The sequence below is a fragment of the Haliotis rubra genome, unplaced genomic scaffold (genome assembly GCF_003918875.1).
Source record: "Haliotis rubra isolate DU_JTF1 unplaced genomic scaffold, ASM391887v1 Scf435, whole genome shotgun sequence".
NCBI classification, from domain to species: domain Eukaryota; kingdom Metazoa; phylum Mollusca; class Gastropoda; order Lepetellida; family Haliotidae; genus Haliotis; species Haliotis rubra.
In genome coordinates, this window is record NW_025767119.1 from 356,105 (window position 1) to 378,860 (window position 22,756).

Consider the following 22,756-nt stretch of genomic DNA (forward strand, 5'->3'; position numbering starts at 1 on the left):
TCGGATAATTACTGTGAGTATTGAATTTCAAAAATAACATATTTATGATCACTGATATCAGTTTTACATGAAATCGCTAATTATAATTCTGAAACGTTGCCGATGAATCTAGAATCGGTTGGGATGTTTTCGAAAATGCACTTACACGAACGCCGTAGAGCGCTTTCCGCCATATTGGATAGTGTTTACAAAATCACGTTTCGCGAAGGCCGGTATTAAGACGCCTATTACATCACGTATATTTCATATTCAGCTTCGAAAAATGCATCACTGAATTCCCCATACATTTAAGAATCAATTTGAAACTGGTCTGTGTCACCAATAATAACTGTCTAGATAAAATGAGACGAAACATATTGGGTGTGAAAACGAACGCTGTGCTTGCGAAGACTGCGTTTGTGTGAAATGTAAACAAAGACAAATTCCGATTTTACACTGCGTAGCATTTTCTGAAATTTTTCAACATTCATCCGTCTATTCATTGCTTGCAATGGCTCAATACCTTTAGAATATACATGGAAAGAGTATCGTAGCAAGAAATAGGAAATTATAAATAGATACAATGCAATGATTTGATAATTCATAAGAAATTGTCAAAGTTTCCGTGCAGCGTGACGCCATGACTGACGCCAAATCACGCAGAACGACAACGGTAATTATCTGCATTTCTGTCCTTTTCTCTTACGTATAGTGAAAAAGATAAAAACATATAACAATACACAGATAGTCAGAATCATTCTGATTGCTTACATCTCATATTTATGTACAAACGATCCCTGAATCAGTGGAAGGGTCCTCGCAAAATCCTGTGTACCCTTGTCAGCAAAGCCGCCATTTTGTAAGAAATCGGTCAGCGGTAGTGATGTCATACGTCAACATTGTTGTACATATTCGGCAATTTCTTTGAGGTGAAGGTCGGTTGAACAAGAGTAAACACAATCGCCATATCCTTCCGATTACACTGTCAGTATTATGATGTATATTTTGCGCATAGTTCGGATACTTTTTCATGAAACTGACTTCAGTATCTACATTTAGCCTTGTTCAATATCATATCATACATGCATATAGGGTTTACGGTGTTTTATTCTTTGAAAGTTTTTGATTGTTTGAATCATATTTACATAAGAAAGTGACATATTTATTGCAATACACCATATTTTAAACCTTTACACAAGTGTTAGAAGATCAAACGTAGCCATAACTGCAATTACTTTAGTTCCTATGATGTACAATATTCAATTTATTTGGACTAATATTGCAATTTCATATGAACAGGTTAATGAACGGTGATATGATTCAACCTTATACGCAAAACTGATAATATTAATGACAATTATTTATATATGGTATGAAATGTACATGCACACATATTTAAAGGAATTGTCTTGTTCGATGCATAATTTTGTGTCGTTTTATAGACAAAAGAATGATGCATATAGATCGGCAAAGGTGCGCGTTTGTTGGCAACGTTTTATGATTCTCTATCATTGTTTTCGATAATATATTCAATTCATATTCGATTAAATAATATTGTGATGACAGGATATCAAACTCTAACTACTCATAGGAAAATTGTTGAAAAATATATATACCATCTCATGTGTTAATTCGGACAAATCTTATATCCATATTCTAATATATAGTTCCATATATCAAAAGCTATCTTTATGCATCTGTCATTGCATACGTATGAAGAGAAATAGCTTCATAATCATAAACAAACAAAATTCTTATCCCAAACAAAATGTTCGGGTGTTGTGAAATATTATTTTTATTTACGTTAAATTGATGCCAAACAGGTGCGCGTGTTGGTCACAATAAGATACGCTGTCAAACTGTCTAATTGTTGATATATTCAGGACACTATTTAAATGGAAAAATCAGTCATTTTATGTTTTGTCTAAAGAGTGTAAAAATTCTGACATAGAAGTCTAGACCTTTTATACAATTAATGGAAATTAAGTGAGATATATACTAATCAGCATACCAATGTCGTCGTTTTCCGACGTCGCAAAATGCATAAAACAAGCGATGACGTCAAGTAAAATGTTGTATTATTTTCAGCAATTTCGTTACATTTGAAGATATGGCTAGTACTCTGGTAATAACGATGCAAAATTAGTCAAATTACATCTACACAAACAGGAGAATATGGGAATCTAAGAACTAACTTATATATCGGATAGGGCCATTCAAATCGCTATTACGTGCTTTCAAATGTCAAAAATGTATTTTCTTCTATGACGTCAAACGACGAAAGAGAGGTCATACACGTATAATGATAAGGGGGCATAACTCCGTTATGCGTAACACTAGGTCAATGTAACTCAGATCACTTTGAGAAAATGTGTTGTGGATACGGACGCTATATTTTCGTTATTTTATATTCTGGTGAACCTCACTATTCCAATTCAAAGTTCCCCAATGAGAACGGATGCGCTTTGGTAGTTTCACAATTTATAAGAAAAGATGACAACGTATTACATTTGAAAGCACGTAATAGCGATTTGAATGGCCCTATCCGATATATAAGTTAGTTCTTAGATTCCCACATTCTCCTGTTTGTGTAGATGTAATTTGACTAATTTTGCATCGTTATTACCAGAGTACTAGCCATATCTTCAAATGTAACGAAATTGCTGAAAATAATACAACATTTTACTTGACGTCATCGCTTGTTTTATGCATTTTGCGACGTCGGAAAACGACGACATTGGTATGCTGATTAGTATATATCTCACTTAATTTCCATTAATTGTATAAAAGGTCTAGACTTCTATGTCAGAATTTAACACTCTTTAGACAAAACATAAAATGACTGATTTTTCCATTTAAATAGTGTCCTGAATATATCAACAATTAGACGGTTTGACAGCGTATCTTATTGTGAACAACACGCGCACCTGTTTGGCATCAATTTAACGTAAATAAAAATAATATTTCACAACACCCGAACATTTTGTTTGGGATAAGAATTTTGTTTGTTTATGATTATGAAGCTATTTCTCTTCATACGTATGCAATGAAAGATGCATAAAGATAGCTTTGATATATGGAACTATATATTAGAATATGGATATAAGATTTGTCCGAATTAACACATGAGATGGTATATATATTTTTCAACAATTTTCCTATGAGTAGTTAGAGTTTGATATCCTGTCATCACAATATTATTTAATCGAATATGAATTGAATATATTATCGAAAACAATGATAGAGAATCATAAAACGTTGCCAACAAACGCGCACCTTGCCGATCTATATGCATCATTCTTTTGTCTATAAAAACGACACAAAATTATGCAATGAACAAGACAATTCCTTTAAATATGTGTGCATGTACATTTCATACCATATATAAATAATTGTCATTAATATTATCAGTTTTGCGTATAAGGTTGAATCATATCACCGTTCATTAACCTGTTCATATGAAATTGCAATATTAGTCCAAATAAATTGAATATTGTACATCATAGGAACTAAAGTAATTGCAGTTATGGCTACGTTTGATCTTCTAACACTTGTGTAAAGGTTTAAAATATGGTGTATTGCAATAAATATGTCACTTTCTTATGTAAATATGATTCAAACAATCAAAACTTTCAAAGAATAAAACACCGTAAACCCTATATGCATGTATGATATGATATTGAACAAGGCTAAATGTAGATACTGAAGTCAGTTTCATGAAAAAGTATCCGAACTATGCGCAAAATATACATCATAATACTGACAGTGTAATCGGAAGGATATGGCGATTGTGTTTACTCTTGTTCAACCGACCTTCACCTCAAAGAAATTGCCGAATATGTACAACAATGTTGACGTATGACATCACTACCGCTGACCGATTTCTTACAAAATGGCGGCTTTGCTGACAAGGGTACACACAGGATTTTGCGAGGACCCTTCCACTGATTCAGGGATCGTTTGTACATAAATATGAGATGTAAGCAATCAGAATGATTCTGACTATCTGTGTATTGTTATATGTTTTTATCTTTTTTCACTATACGTAAGAGAAAAGGACAGAAATGCAGATAATTACCGTTGTCGTTCTGCTTGATTTGGCGTCAGTCATGGCGTCACGCTGCACGGAAACTTTGACAATTTCTTATGAATTATCAAATCATTGCATTGTATCTATTTATAATTTCCTATTTCTTTGCTACGATACTCTTTCCATGTATATTCTAAAGGTATTGAGCTATTGCAAGCAATGAATCGAGACGGATGAATGTTGAAAAATTTCAGAAAATGCTACGCAGTGTAAAATCGGAATTTGTCTTTGTTTACATTTCACACAAACGCAGTCTTTCAAGCACAGCGTTCGTTTTCACACCCAATATGTTTCGTCTCATTTTATCTAGACAGTTATTATTGGTGACACAGACCAGTTTCAAATTGATTCTAAAATGTATGGGGAATTCAGTGATGCATTTTTCGAAGCTGAATATGAAATATACGTGATGTAATAGGCGTCTCAATACCGGCCTTCGCGAAACGTGATTTTGTAAACACTATCCAATATGGCGGAAAGCGCTCTACGGCGTTCGTGTAAGTGCATTTTCGAAAACATCCCAACCGATTCTAGATTCATCGGCAACGTTTCAGAATTATAATTAGCGATTTCATGTAAAACTGATATCAGTGATCATAAATATGTTATTTTTGAAATTCAATACTCACAGTAATTATCCGATTTTCACATTTCAAAACATACAGCAAATAACGCTGTGAATCGCGATTTCATACTGTGTAAAAAATGTCGCCATTTTAGATGAAGCCTATTTTGTAAAGGTCATTTTCAGCACTTGAGCTTTGTTTAAAATAATAGTGGATGGTATCAAGAAAGTGTATTTGTGTGCGTGGGAATTTCGACCGCAGAATTCGAAACTGTGAAGTGTAGTTTTGTGCGATGGGATATTTTCAACGGCAAAAATTTTTATTCGACTTGGTAACAAAATTGAGGGTTGAAGGGAAGGACATATAAGTCCCTGTGGCATCGGGATCTTAATACTAGATCTAGATATCTAGATCTACGGGTTTAATACTAGATCTAGATATCTAGATCTACGGGTAAATAGAATGACTCACATTGGAACACAAAAAAATGTGAATTCTTTATCACATTAATGTGATTGATCAATATTTAGCTAAATCGGTTTATGGTCAGCGCCGGGTAGTAACTAGCAACTATCACGTAACTTTGGTTTACAACATCCCCCTTCCCTCACTATCCTGCCAAACAATGCCTTCCCCAACAGTCCTACGTCATGTGTTCTCATGACGTCACTAACTACTGCAGTCATGACGTCACAATAACTTACAATCAACCGTCACGTCATTCTGCTGCATGTCAAAGCAACACCGATCGACACAGCTGGGAAATTTCCTCTCAAGTAAACGTGCCACCTAAGAGACAAGCGGCACTGACCCACCAGCTGGAACAAGGTTTCAATGCGTGCAGGACAGGGCCCCGTTTCACAAAACTCTCGTAAGCCTAAGATCTCGTTACTTTTCTCGTAGCATTCGTACTCCCTATGTTACAGTATAGGAGGTACGAATGCTACGAGAAAAGTTACGAGATCTTAGGCCTACGAGAGCTTTGTGAAACGGGGCCCAGGTGTTACAAGAAACGTGGTCGGAGCACACACAGGGTTGCCAACGGTGACAGGATCTAATGAAGGAAATAGGATGTCCCAAAACGCAGCAGGTACGTCCGATATATAGTGTGAGAAAACTGGAATAAGATATACCGTATTTCCTCTAAAAAGCGCTCGGGCGCTTATTTTTTTAACGAACTTCCAGACCCGGCGCTTATTAGAGGCCCAGCGCTTATTGGAGGCCCGTCGCTTAAAGTAAATACAGATTCTCCATTGGTATATTATTTGAAAACGCCATTGTAAACATGTGGCACACCCGGCGCTTATTTCTTGAGAAGTTGCTTTACACCCTGCGCTTATTGGAGGCCTGCGCTTATTAGAAACCACGGCGCGTATTAGAGGAAATACGGCAAAGCCCGTGTTTGGCTACTCCATGGTAATGATCGTCTAAGTAAGGCCAGCTTTTGACGGACTACTTTCCTGATGAAAATTCATTGATAATTAAGTTACCCATGCTTCAATCGAATGCAGACCTGTACGTTACTTGTGCCAAACACGTTCATAACTTTCTTTTTCCTTTTGTCGTCTGCTACAGAGTGAGCATAGTCACGCCTTCAAAATTGCTTCAACAAATTGTAACATCTGTAAATTGTAAGTTGCTACAGAGTAAGCATAGTCACGCCTTCAAAATTGCTTCAACAAATTGTAACATCTGTAAATTGTAAGTTGCTACAGAGTAAGCATAGTCACGCCTTCAAAATGGCTTCAACAAATTGTAAACATCAGTTGACATTTCAAACAAAACTTAGTGTCCCTCTTCCAGCGCGGCCTCAGCGCTCAGATTCCACTGAAACACTTCATAGGCGGGTCCAGAGGGGTGGGGTGGTGTGTGTGTGTGTGTGCAGGGGTGCGCACCCCACCTTTTGTCCTGAAAGTTTATTAAATAATGACCATTGAAACTCTCTTGAAAAGGGGCGAAGATGAACTGTGCAAACACACACACACACACACACACACACACACATTCGTGATGTATTTGGATACGGTTTCGACATCAAAGTGAAGGTTGAAGAGGAGGGACATATACTGTACGATTTATGAAGGCATTAAGTACCAAACGTAAAAAGCCGGCCGATGGCTAGCTACATATGTAGTGCATATACGTTTAATTAGTTTTGGCGGAAGAAGATACTGTTGGAAATACGACCGACACTAGTTGAAAGTTATACAATTTGGTTACGAGGTAAAACCTTTTGTACAATGTATACATTTTTCAAACTGCAATGTTATCATAGTGTGGAACTGACCACATAGCCACCAGACGGCCAGACAGCAGCTGGATTTAAACAGCCTGCGCATCGAGACACAAAACCACACCTATACCTGCACCACGTGAAATGTGTCTACTAAGGTCTAACAACGTCATTCGTTTATCAGTCAGGCAACAATGACGTCATTTCCAAGGGACATAAGCCATGGCGTGTTTATTTTGGACATAGAACGACGACACATGACGACGTTCATGCGTGTGTATGTGTGGCTGCTTGTGCTAGCCCAGACTTAAGCTGGTTTTATAGTTCTAGCTCACTGAGATTCCATGCCGCATTTAAGCATGCATACCCCACTCAGACACATTATACTCACTCCGAGCCGACCAGTCCTTGTTGCACCCATTAATGCCGAGCGCCAGGGCGGACGCTCTAACCACTACACCACGGAGGCGGTGACAATTACGATGGTCACGGGTAGATGTGGTGTCTCGTGATTATAATCTACGAACAATTAATAAATGGCGCTGATGCCATTTGTCACACTTGTCCCATTCAGTAATCTACAAGATACCGAGTGGTGTGGAACTGAAAACGGCTGTTGAAGTCAGACGTCGAATTCACGGTATGTGTGAATGAGTGCCTTAAAACAATCATCATGTGAGAGAACTGTGTTGATGGGAACATAGTAAGGGTTATGTAGATCACACTAAGGAATGAGGGAGACATGAGCTTGTCTGGTGACGGCACGAGGGCGAGTTAGCCTTCGAATCATGTCCTAGGTTGAACAAATGTAGAGTATGAAAGTGGGTAAGAGCAAGTTTCTTGACAATGAGCCCAAATTTTCGACATTAAACAATTTCATCGTGTAATTTCCACGTTTCTGTATGAAAAAAAAGTATTAAAATGTGACAGGAAAAACTACAAATAGTACACATGCATTACACCGGACATCTACCCACTATTTTGGATTAGGTCCCTAACCCTAACCCTAACCCAAAACCATGAACCTTACCCTAACCCTAAATCCCTCAAAATAATCCTAATAAATAAAATATATTGACCGAAGCGGCACGAAAATGGCTAACGAGTCCAGTGTAATGCATCCTTACCTCTTCGAAAAATATAATATAATAAATAAACTACATTCCTGTGTAATGATGCTAATTACTGAATGGAAAAAAAATATATGTGTATATTAGTTCCCATTTCTAATTCATATATTCCTTAAAATTACGTTGAAAGCGAAATATATAATATGTCTTTTAAATTAAAGGGCTTTCATAAACTGGTGCTTGCTATAGAATTCGCAACCGCGGTCAGTGTTCAGCACACAAACTCCCTACAGCGCTTGTCTTACTCAACAAGAACTCAAAGTCACCAATATCCCCCGCAATGGCAAAATACTCTTCATGAATATGTCAACTTGTTATGACTATGTCAAATGTTTTGGCGTGTATATAGCAGTGAGTGAATGAGTTTAGTTTTACGACGCACTCAGCAAATATTTCAGCTACATGGCGGCGGTCTGTAAATAATTGAATTTGGACCAGACAATTCAATGATCAACAGCATGAGTATGGATCTACTCAAATGGGATACGATGGTGCGATGTGTCGATCCAGTCAGCGACTATATAGCAAAGTGGAAGGAGAGTATTGAACGGTTTTCATGTTCTGCTCCAGAAAGGAGCACTTACCACCAAACTCAGTCAAAGTCACACTTGTTGCCATGGAAATGCAAAAAAATATTTTATTCAGAAATCCAAAACTATCAAAACACAAGTTCAACAAGCCTTTGTGGATCGGTCCCCAGACATATCTATGTGCCAAGATTGGTAAAGAAACATTGAACCGTTTTAAAGTTCTGCACCTGAAAAGAGCACTACCGCCAATTTCAGTCTAAGTCAAACTTGTTGTCATGGAAACGCAATTCTTTTTATTTCATTCAGAGATCCGAAACTACCAAAAGGCACCAGTACACCACCAGACCTATGTATGTGCCAAGTTTGGTGAAGAGATATTGAACAGTTTTAACGTTCTGCAGCGGAAAAGAGCACTACCAGCAATTTCAGTCAAAGTCAAACTCGCTGCCATGAAAACGCAAAAAACAGAAATCCAAAAGGCACCAGTTCATCACCAGACCTATCCATTTGAGAAGTTTGGTGAAGAAATATTGAAGGGTTTTTATGTTCTGCTCTGTGCACGGACTGACCGACGGACGGACTGACGGACAGAGTCCATTTTAATACCTACGAGGGCGAAAATATATTTTCTCACGATGCCATAGCCCCCTGGATGCCACAGGGACATATATGTCCTTCCCCTTCAATCCTCAATTTCAAGTCCAATAAAAATCAAAATATCCCACGCACACAAATACACTTCACAGTTTCGAATTCTTCGGGAAATTGCCTGTTTCTTGATAACACCCACTAGTATTTTAGACAAAGCTCAAGTGCTGAAAATGACCTTTCAAAATTGGCTTCATCGAAAATGTCGCCATTTTTGACACAGTACGAAATCGCGATTCACAGCGTTATTTGCTGTATGTTTTGAAATGTGAAAATCGGATAATTACTGGGAGTATTGAATTTCAAAAATAACATATTCATGATCACTGATATCAGTTTTACATGAAATCGCTAATTATAATTCTGAAACGTTGCCAATGAATCTAGAATCGGTTGGGATGTTTTCGAAAATGCACTTACACGAACACCGTAGAGCGCTTTCCGCCATATTGGATAGTGTTTACAAAATCACGTTTCGCGAAGGCCGGTATTGAGATGCCTATTACATCATGTATATTTCATATTCAGCTTCGAAAATGCATCACTGAATTCCCCATACATTTTAGAATCAAATTGCAACTGGTCTGTGTCACCAATAATAACTGTCTAGATAACATGAGACGAAACATATTGGGTATGAAAACGAACGCTGTGCTTGAAAGACTGCGTTAGTCCGAAATGTAAACAAAGACAAATTCCGATTTTACACTGCGTAGCATTTTCTGAAATTTTTCAACATTCATCCGTCTATTCATTGCTTGCAATAGCTCAATACCTTGGAATATGCATGGAAAGAGAATCGTAGCAAGAAATAGGAAATTATAAATAGATACAATGCAAAGATTTGATAATTCATAAGAAATTGTCAAAGTTTCCGTGCAGCGTGACGCCATGACTGACGCCAAATCACGCAGAACGACAACGGTAATTATCAGCATTTCTGGCCTTTTCTCTTACTTATAGTGAAAACGATAAAAACATATAACAATACACAGATAGTCAGAATCATTCTGATTACTTACATCTCATATTTATGTACAAACGATCCCTGAATCAATGGAAGGGTCCTCGCAAATCCGGTGTACCCTTGTCAGCAAAGCCGCCATTTTGTAAGAAATCGGTCAGCGGTAGTGATGTCATACGTCAACATTGTTGTACATATTAGGCAATTTCTTTGAGGTGAAGGTCGGTTGAACAAGCGTAAACACAATCGCCATATCCTTCCGATTACACTGTCAGTATTATGGTGTATATTTTGCGTATTAGTTCTGATACTTTTTCATGAAACTGACTTCAGTATCTACATTTAGCCTTGTTCAATATCATATCATACGTGCATATAGGGTTTACGGTGTTTTATTCTTTGAAAGTTTTTGATTGTTTGAATCATATTTACATCAGAAATTGACATATTTAGTGCAGTACACCATATTCTAAACCTTTACACAAGTGTTAGAAGATCAAACGTAGCAATAGCTGCAACTACTTTAGTTCCTATGAGGTAAAATATTCAATTTTAATTTTTTTTTACTAGTATTGCAATTTCATATGAACAGGTTAATGAACGTTGATTTAATTCAACCTTACATGTAAAACTGATAATATTAATGACAATGATTTATATATGGTATGCAATGTATTTGCACACATATTTAAAGGAATTTTCTTGTTCATTGCATAATTTTGTGTCGTTTTATAGACAAAAGAATGATGCATATTGATCGACAAGGTGCGCGTTTGTTGGAAACGCTTTATGATTCTCTATCATTGTTTTCGATAATATATTCAATTCATATTCGATTAAATAATATTGTGATGACAGGATATCAAACTCTAACTACATTTATACGAAAATTGTTGAAAAATATACATACCATCTCATGTGTTAATTCTGACAAATCTTACATCCATATTCTAATATATAGTTCCATATATAAAAAGCTATCTTTTTGCATCTTTCATTGCATACGTATGAAGAGAAATAGCGACATAATCATAAACAAACAAAATTCTTATCCCAAATAAACATTCGGGTGTTTTTTAATATATTATTTTTATTTACGTTAAATTGATGCCAAACAGGTGCGCGTGTTGTTCACAAAATGATACGCTGTCAAACCGTCTAATTGTTGATATATTCAGGACACTATTTAAATGGAAAAATCAGTCATTTTATGTTTTGTCTAAAGAGTGTTAAATTCTGACATAGAACTCTAGACCTTTTATACAATTAATGGAAATTAAGTGAGATATATACTAATCAGCATACCAATGTCGTCGTTTTTCCGACGTCGCAAAAAGCATAAAACAAGCAATGACGTCAACTAAAATGTTGTATCATTTTCAGCAATTTCGTTACATTTGAAGATATGGCTAGAACTCTGGTAATAACGATGCAAAATAAGTCAAATTACATCTACACAAACAGGAGAATATGGGTATCTAAGAACTAACTTATATATCGGATAGGGCCATTCAACTCGCTATTACGTGCTTTCACATGTAATACGTTGACATCTTTTCTTATAAATTGTGAAACTACCAAAGCGCATCCGTTCACATTGGGGAACTTTGAATTGGAATAGTTTGGTTCACCATGAACATAAAATAACGAAAATATAGCGTCCGTATCCACAACAAGTGATCCAAGTGATCTGAGTTACATTGACCTAGTGTTACGCATAACGGAGTTATGCCCCCTTATCATTATACGTGTATGACCTCTCTGTCGTCGTTTGACGTCATAGAAGAAAATCCATTTTTGACATTTATTACGAGTCATTTTTAATGTTGAGCGTATAACGTTATGCACAAGCACATAAACCCAATTCATATACACTTATGTCATTCAGATATCAGGCAGTATTTTCTTCGCTCACACTTTCCGTAAAGATGCCACATTAAAAAATTCGTAGCACAGTGCTTTCATCGGTGCGCGATAAAAAGCGGAGAAATTTACTGTTTTTTAACGCATAACAAAAATTTGGACAACATTTAGCAAGGTCTATTTCTCAAACCGCCAAGGTAGTTTCACTTATATTTATACCAACGGATAGGAAATTTAATATTCTACATTTCTGTGTAATTTTATAGCCGTACGTAGATCCAGGACCACGCGAGCGCAATTCTCGCACAACGTTAACTTTTCAAAGCGTATGAAAATGTGCGCCTGAAAAAAAACTCGGCATCAAGGGGGATAGGGCAAAATATTACTATGTAATGGTGACGTGACGTCACGAACAATGCTATGACGTTACGTTTCTTCTATGACGTTGCGTTGTGAGGGCGGGTAGCCAGCCTGCTTGATAGTGGTTTTGGGTTTATTTTCCTCAATTTGACGACTTTGGTAATAAACAGAACATTATACTAGTATTCGTGCATATATCTTACTATGGGAAATACTAACATTAAGGCACTCGTTTCGTAAACATAGTATCCTCCATTTTATACCCTCGCAAAACGGGGGTGGGGGGGAAAGGGGGATAATGACAACGCGTCGACAGAACACCGAGACGAGCTTAGGCACACACGACACCCAGCAACAGTGTGACGTCACATTGCATTGTTTTGGGCAACAACGTTTCACATATTGTCATAAGGTATTGTGATGTAATTTGAAAAGTTTGTGGTGCTGTATTAGGTAGACCCACTATTGTAACTCACGTCACAAAACTTACATATTAGTAATCACTTATGTCTGTTTGTCATGAATGCACCAGAGGTAATTCTGAAACGTCGCCGATAAACCTAGAATCGGTTGGGATGTTTTGGAAAACATGCGAACACGAACCCTGAGTGAGTTTTCCGCCATATTGGATAGCGTTTCCAAAATCACACTTCGCGAAGGCCGGTCATGTGTGACGCCTATCATACATCAATTATATTTCACACTCAGCAGCTACAAATACATAACTAAATTCCTCATAGCTTTTAGAAAAAAATCACGAATTGTCTCTGTCACCAATACCAAATGTCCCGATGAAATCAAACGAAATATACTAGGTGTGATAAAGAGCGCTGTGCTTGTAGGACTGCTCTTTTATTTGAAATGCAAACAACGAAATTTTCAGATTTTACACTGTGTGGAATTTTCTCAAGGTTTCAGACTATAAGTATTATTTGCAGCATACATTAGCTCACTATTTTAGAATATTGATGGGAAGAGTTTTATGACAAGAATAAGGAAATTGCAAACAGTTACAATACAATGCAAAATTTCCGTCCTTGTGACACCATGATTGACGCAAAATCACGCACGACAACGGTATTTATCGGCATTCCCGACAACTTCTCTTCATTACAATTAAAAGGATAGAAACAAACAACAATACGTAGATAGTATCCAGTTAAAATGTTGATCTTGGTATTGGAATAACTCGGTTCACAGTGAACGAAACCTCGTGAAAATACAGTGTGCCTATGTACATCAGTTAGTGTCAAGCGTAGCGGAGTTATGTCCCTTTACCTTTATGGCAAGCCAAATTATATATTGGATACCGGTTCAGACATGAAAATGATACGTATTGCGATACGCTGATCGAAAACCGGTATTTTGACTTTCATTCGGAAAACTTCGTAATACTCGGATATCTTCGGATATTTACTTGTTTCATTTGTGCCAAATATTTATTTACATTATTATTTTGTCATTATTAAAAGTTTCTATTAAAGCTTAATCAAGCATAGTGAATTTTTTTGTGTTCATGCTTTATAAATCAAGCATTAACTCGATTATACGTAGTTTTTTGTTTAAAAATACTTCTTGCAATATATAGAGAATCTCACCCAAGTGACTTCTGATATCAATTATATCAACACGAGTTGATAAAGTTACAAATATCCTAGGCTTGCCGAGGATATTTTTACTTTATCAACGAGTGTTGATATATTTGATATCAGAAGAAACGAGGGTGAGATTCTATTTATCATCCAAAATCACTCTTCATTAATTTTCAATGAAAAATGTACATCTCTGAACGTGGTATTGCCATTACACTTGCAGTGCAGTGGTGTCATAGCATTGTGACGTCATCAAGTACAAGACGTCATAACATTGTCAGGGCATTGTACAAAATCTACTGTCAAAACGATATCTCCTAGGAGATATCGTTTGATCTCACACAAGCGATATCTCCCGTGGAACACAATTTTGGATGATAAAATCGCAATACATATCGCAATATATGCTTTCGCATCGCAATATATCGCAATATGAAAATTCTCAGCAATACCCACCCATAACATACTCATGCCAATAATGGTAATTGTAACCCCCTTCAATTTTTTTTATTGGAGAGGGTGTGTGGGGTTGGGGTGGGAAGGGGGATGACAACCATTATTGGCATGAGTATGCAAAATATACAATATCGTCGCACAGTGCTTTTTTGCCGTACGATAAGAAACATATGCTTTAAACGCATAACATAATTTTGGAGATCATTCAAACCGCCTATGTATTTTCACTTACATTTGCACCATCGGATAGGAAATTTCTACAATTCTCCATTTCTGTGTAAGTTTATAGTCGTAGGTGGAGTGCGAACGAAATTCTCGCGCAACATTAACCATTCAGTAAAAATCATGGCACCATGGGGGTTGTCCCATCAGCAGCTTACAGTTAAACGTCAAAGCGGATCACATTGGAGCACAACCAGCAGCATCGGAGAAAACATATATAATGGAGAATACATTGAGCATAAACAATTACTACCAGCGCAAAGGTAGTCGCCTAAAAATACGTCGACATTCACCATGGCGCTCAAACCCACGGATGGGATAATATTCCAACCCAAACAACAACAAAACCATCGGAACTTGGACGTCGGCGGTCAAGGTCAGCATGAGAGTAAGCACTATAGAAAAACACCCGGATGAGATACAGGACTTGCTCACCTACACAGGTGGGGGGTGAGGGAGAATGTTGTGTTTGTGTTTCTCTGCGGTACGGTGGGATTTCCTGGCTACAGTATGACCGTAGTTTCAGGCACAGGATGCAACACGATCAGTCACGGTCGTGGTGGGCAATAGATGGTAAGTTATGGCTACGACATATGCTTCCAAGTCAACAAGCAACACAAGTGCGCGTAGCTAATACCGCCGCCTGCAATCACTGCATTAATATTAACATGGGTATCTCGGTTAAGGTAACACGTGACCAGGTTACACATTTGGCACATGCATGCTTTCAGCAATAAGGGCTGGCCATGACCCCCGTACTCAGTCAACGCCACCAAGGCCAACTCAAGGCCAAGTACCAACACCCATTAGAAGCCAGGTTTTGTCCCACTGGATACACTTTGTTCCACGCGACAGATACTATGTTTTCGTTGCAAGGGTTTTCTGAAGGTTTTCCACTGCAGTATACGGTCCACCCGGTCCTAGAATGACCAACAGTGTAATCACCGCCCATCGATGAACAACCATTGTGGCAACAATGTTGCAGAAAGAAATCGACTTAGGAAGAACTGCAGGTCCATTTATAACACCATATTTCCAAAATATTATAGTTTCTCATTCTCATTCCGAAAAAGTCAACAAACCGAAACAAGGAAGGATGGGTTTAAGCAAATATTCAGGCTTATTCACCACTTGTCATATCTAAAGGGTGCGTCGGTAAACGACTACATATCACACCATGTGTCAACATTTAAGTACACAAGCAACCTGTAAAGATTCGGGTTAGAATTGGTCTTCAGTAACCCATGCTTGTCGTAAGAGGCAACTAACGGGATCGGGTGGTCAGACTCGCTGACTTGCTTCACACATGTAAACGGTTTCCAATTGCGAAGATCGATGATCATGCTGTTGATCACTGGATTGTCTGGTTCAGACACGATTATTTACAGACCGCCGCCATATAGCTGGAATATTGCTGAGTGCGGTGTTGAGCAACCAACCAACACAACTGCAAAAATAAGAGGGACACTCAAGTGGGTCTAAATATATTACATGAAATTAAACCAACTATTGGTTATACCTACTTGGTTTGTCAGCCCAGACTTGAAGAAGTTATTATGCGACGATGTTGTATCGGTCACTACGGGCATATGAAGAAAAATGTTTCAAGGAAAAAACAAAACGCATCAATACACCAATTTCAACTGGAGTCAGATGTTCCACTTTAAACTATTGGTGTTAGTATTCGTTTGAAATTATCCCCAAATGTCTGACGCTAGCAACAGAGGGAAGAACCTACCTCGACACCTACTTTATTTGGAAACACTAACCCAGTGTACCCTGCCCTGAGAGCAAAGCGGGAGACTATTGTACTGCGTGTAATTCCTAATACCCTGGTGAAATACTGAGTTGTATGCCGCAAGTTTAAAATCTGCAACCATACCAATATATAATCCCAAATGACAACATAGATCCTTTCCTAAGTAACTCTGTATATACTTTGCATACCAAACATTTTGTTTAGAAGGAATTCGAGAAGAACTGAGCTGGAACAGAAAAAGGACAACTTACTCAAATGAACCCGGCATTCCAAAGAAGGTTCGTTTGTGTCAGATAGTCGGTGGATACACCGTAGGTGTGCGTCAAACAACTATTGTAAACCAAAAGTCACTGTGTTCTTTAATTTGATTGGCTGAAAAACGTGATCAAATGGTATTTGATTCCCGGAAATTCTCTGCGTATAGATACATACATAGAGAATACTACACGAGGTCTCATTACATACGAATTATACGAAACGAGTGTCCTTCCTGTGGTATCTGACCGAGCGAAAGCGAGGTCAGAAACCATAGGAAGGTCACCAGTTTCGTATAATTCGTATGTAATGAGACCGTGTGTGGTATTTTATTTATTACCCACGTCTTACAAGCATTAAACTGACAAAATAGCGTATTTTTGTTAATATTTCGGTTTCAAAGCGAAACCGGTTTCTTAAAGGGGTTGCGGAAGAGTTTTGTACTGTAGTACAATATTTGCATGACGTCACACCAAAATGACGTCACTGCCTTGGTAACCGACGTCACGATGCACGTCAGTTGTCATCGCCTCGAACAGCCTCCTACAGTAAACTACTCCGTAGCACCCCGTTTCTTGGTTTGCAGTTGCTTCATTCGGCTAACATCACTGGTGGAAACATTGCGTTTACGTTTTTCGACGGGTATAATGTCTCAGTTCGGCTCACAATTAAACAGCGACACGGCAACGTTCGCAATGTTTATATTCCCACAATGCATTTAAGTTGTAGAATGAATGAATTCACGTGTTTGTTATGAATGAAAATATAGTTACGTCAGAATGTGACCTAACTGAGAGGTCATCGGTTATCCAATCAAATCGTTAGAATCTCAGGTCAAGTCGTTACGACACAGGTCAACGCGATATGACACACGTGTGACGTACGAGATAAGTATGGGTAGTTGCATACTAATCTCGTACGTCACACGAGTGTGGGTAATAAAACATTTATTACCCACGTGGTCAACGTATGGGTAGTTGCATACTAATCTCGTACGTCACACGAGTGTCGTATCGCGTTGACCTGTGTCGTAACGACTTGACCTGAGATTCTAACGATTTGATTGGATAACCGATGACCTCTCAGTTAGGTCACGTTGGGACGGAACTACTTGATCGTTCATAACAAACACGTGAATTCATTCATTCTACAACTTAGATGCATTGTGGGAATGTAAACATTGCGAACGTTGCCGTGTCGCTGTTTAATTGTGAGTCGAACTGAGACATTATATGCGTCGAAAAACATAAACGCAATGTTTCCACCAGTGATGTTAGCCGAGTGAAGCAGTTGTAAACCAAGAAACTGGGTGCTACGGAGAAGTTTACTGTAGCAGGCTGTACGAGGCGATGGTAACTGACATGCATCGTGACGTCGGTTACCAAGGGGACAGACGAGAAATGGCGTAGTGACGTCAATACAGTGTGACGTCATGCAAAAATTTACGTCAGAACAAAATTCTTCCGCAACCTCTTTGTGAAACCGGTCTCGGTTTGAAACCACAACAATACTAAAACTACGCTATTTTGTCAATTTAATGCATGTAAGACGTGGGTAATAAATAAAATACCACACTCGGTCTCATTACATACGAATTATACGAAACTGGGGACCTTCCTATGGTTTCTGACCTCGCTTTCGCTCTGTCAGATACCATAGGAAGGACACTCGTTTCGTATAATTCGTATGTAATGAGACTTCGTGTAGTATTCTCTATCGCTCACACCATTGTATTGTTACGTCGTCAGCTGTGATGACGTCATTAAGCTCATATTATGACGTAAAGTCCGAATGACGTCACAAATGAGCAGTGCCAGATGCTACCATGGGAGACAGCCGAAACGGCCGGCTGATGACATTTGACTGCTGTACCCGTACTCGATGTCAATGAGTGCAGACACAAAAAACGTGTGTGGACCTTTTGGTTTACTTTTGTGCTTACAATGTCGATAAACATCATGTGTTGGCGAATTTCCGGGTGTTATTGAGTAATTGAAGCACGGGGATATTTCTTTGAAACCTCCAGCTGACGCCGCCGGTTCCAAATGAATTCCCGTGTTTCAAATACTCAATAACACCCGGAAATTCGCCAACACATGATGTTTATCTCCTATTTGACAGTATTTCAAGTGTTTGGGGAACGAAAACATCCGTCCGAGTTCAGAAGAAGAAACCGCAATACAGGTATGCTGCTGTAACTGCTAGATCCTCAGAAGAAGTAGGGGAAGAGGAGCCCTACCTGTGAATCTGTGGTTAGTTTGTTGTTTAACCCCGCACGCAGCAATATTCCAGCTATAGGGCGGCTGTCTGTAAATAATGGAATCTGGACCAGACAATCCAATGGTCAACAGCATCAGCATCGATCTACGCAATTGGGAACTGATGACATGTGTCAACCAAGTGATTTGGGGGTTTTCAACATTAGGGGGGATGCCTGATACTCGAGATCAGGGTGTAATTTCACAGACTCACTGGTATATATACACTAAACGCCAAAAGAAACGTTACCCTCTTTCCTTAATGACGGAGGTACCAATCTTCAGCTGGCGTTGTGATGCGTGGACGTCCACTTCTTGGTCTGTTTACGGTGACTCCAGTCTGTCTGAAGCCCTGAATAAGTCTTATAACCGTGATACGGTGGCATCCGAGGGCGTTGGCAACAGCATTGTATGTCGACCCCATCTGCACCGACCCAATGGCTCTTTCTCTTCAGCTGTTAATCGTGGCATATTTCTCGTACTTGTGTATCATATCACGTATTCTAGGCTCTCTTCATACCCTATAGAATCATTCTACATGTGAAATGGATGTAAATACTGCTTGAATATTGCTGCGGTTTGGCGATTGATATTGCTATGGAATTGGAAAAATGTTACTTTGCACGCAAAGATAATTTTAGATGTTCCTAATTTTTTTTTCAAAATATCAAAGACACGTTTCACTTGTTTCCACTAATACAAATCAGCAGAAAATGTTTTAAAAGACTGAAATCACAGGCATGATTATTTTACAATTGTACACACTCTACAACAGTTGTTTCTTGTTTTAATAGTTGAAAATTGGTGATTTTAAACGGTTTATCATTGTCCCTAAGCAGAATTTTATCTCAACCTTTCTTTTGGACATCAAAATCACTGTTATTGTTGTATTTCGGCATGGGCGAATATAGGACAATTTAACTCTTCTGAAAAATGCATTTCGCCTAAATTTGAATGGATTTGAGAATTTTTTTTCGTCTTTTGCATAGAGCTGTGTTGTTAAGCTTTCTTGTAAACTAATACCTTCTAACATATCTTTGATAGTTTTTCAGTAATTTATAAAGGTAGGAGGGTAATGTTTCTTTTGGCGTTTAGTGTATTTGCACGTCTACCTCCGTTTCTGATTCTCTGAGTAACCTTGCCGTCAGACACACTCCCAGGAGCTTTGTCGACACCTAATTTAAGAACTTTATGTTTTATTAACAGATTTTCTTGAAAGATAATATATCTTTTTGAAAGAATACTAACGACAAAAAATCTCAGACGTCAACGAACTGTTCAGTGCATTTCTAGAAGCTGGGAATCAGGTAAGAATGTCCTGTGTTTAACATGGAGTTTCGTCGTTATTTAACAGTGAATGTTGTTTCATATGCTGTAGTTATGTAATGAGGACGTTTCAAAAACTCAACACGGCAACGATAAAATATACCTGGCAATGTCAATGCGCCTTGTTCTTTCAGCTGATGTCGATGTACCATTCGATGATCGTTTCTGGGGTTAAGTTTTACTTTTCTATCATATGTTTACCAATTTTATCAGTGTTCTTCAAAGTTGCAAAGTCAATTTATGTTGTACATGGAAACAAGGGGTCCCAAACTGACTGAAATGCTACTATCGTGTAAAAAACACATAACTACACATGAGCATATGCCACATGATCTTGTGGATGCTTGAAAAAGCAAACGGGTAACTGTAATATATTTTACTCAAAACAAAAACAAAACATAAAATAAAGTTTGATACTAGTCTGAGAGGGATATACAAAAAAGTAAATATCAATAATGTATGGTCACAATGATCATGCCACCAATCGGATTGTCACACAGTTCACAAACAATGGTTGGTGTGATTGTATGAACCACCACTGACAACATCTGTCAGCCTCCTCCTCACAATGGCAATCAAGCGTCGAATTATCAGCATTAGAATCCCCTGTCTTTCCTCATGAAGTGCCTGCGTCAATCCCAGCATATTTTTAGAGGGATGAAAGGATATGTTATGCTACTGGAACTAAGCGTCCAACATAGACCCAAAGATGAACCCGCAGGGTTCGTGTCGTGTCTCCTTGCAGGCAATGGTGATATGTCGATGATGATGCTCAGCAAAATTGGCAGTGAGGTCTAAAGCAGCCTTCACACGGCAAACTCAAGTTTGACAATACATGTTGTTAAAATTTTAAAAGTTGTCAAACTCGCGTTTTCACACGTCAAACACATGTTGTCTAAATTTCCTGTCATTTGAACATCATGTCTCTATCGGTGTGGTCACGTGACAAGTTGGTTGACTGCGATTGGTTGTTTCTGAACAACACGAGTTTGACAACACTTCACACGACAAACACGAGTTTGACAACACCAAAAATGTGATGGAAAAGTTGGTGAGAATAGAGACTGATCCAATTTTCGACAACAGTTTGACAACTCTGAAATTGGTGTTGGTGGCGAGTTGTTGGAATGTTCACACTCTCAAACTCCAGTTTGACATGTGTTGTCAAAACTTTAGTTTGCCGTGTGAAGGCCGCTAAACATTGTCAGCCATGAATATCGGACAACTTGCGGTGGGGTGGTTATGAAAATGTCACACGGTGACGGTGGGCAATACTTCTTGCTGATAGCGTTGACCATTCTGGAGGATGGCTCTGATTGTACTGGGTGTTGATTTGGACTCTCACTCTCCTGTGCCAAGGTTTCCGATATGGGTCATGGGATTCCGTCGTCAACGTCTTTAAGACATCGACCTTCATCAGGCAAATGAGCCCTACACAGTGTACTCAAATTACGTTTTGTTCGGAGCCTGCACCATGCCAGACGTTTATGTATGTTCTGTAAGGACGGGTGGTCTGATCGCAGTTTTTCAACATGGGATTGCATTTTGCCAGACAAATCACAGTCACTGGTTTTCGTCGATCATCCAGGTCTTGGGTGATCCTTAACTTCACTTCCTCACGAGTCGACAAATAGCCGTTAGCATCGATGTAGCGACAGGATGCGAATAACTTGCCATCATGTATTTTCTGAAAGTCTGCGTCCAGCCCTGTCAGGAAAAGATATGCTTAATACGACCGTCATTATAACGAGCAGAAAGTTATAGTGCACATACTGCAAGTATATAATGTATACCCCAATACTATTAGCACTTTCGCAGTATGTGAAAATGTGACCCATTGCTTTTTCCGATATTGGTTGAGCCACTGATTAATATGTGCATTCCATTATGCTAGGGTGATTGCCCGTTTGGATCAATCTCCAAAAACTGCCTTTTGATAACGGTGGTGCTTACTTGAATATCATGTGTATACAGGCAGTATATGACACACCTACGATAGAAATATTTTGACTGAAAAGGGACTTCCGTCCGTTATTAGTGCCAGTAACTTATGGTCGTCAATCTCCATGTTTCTAGGTTCGTCAATGAATCCGGCGATCGTGGATTTCACCAGAATTACACCAGCTCTACTTCAAGCGTTTCTCCACATCGAGCTGACTCGTTGGTATTGAACGTATACATTATTAAATATCTTCTTATGTGTTGATTCCCAATTTGAAACTAAATACTTAACCGGGAATGTGCCCGTAAGAAAACCATGTGTGAAACCACCAAATGTCGTGTAACTAAATATTGTATTTTAAAATTAACTAAGTTCACGAATCAATACAAAATCTGTGGCAGGACAAGTTCAGAGGCAGAATAATACACGAACATTGGTTATGGTAATAAAGACAATACGGCTTAATGTCTAATGCTGATAATATTCACATAACACCAACATTCGTTTCGTATGTGTTTCTTTAACGTCGCCCTTTAGCACTATTCCTGATTCATGGCGGCGGTCTGTAAGTAATCGAGTCTCG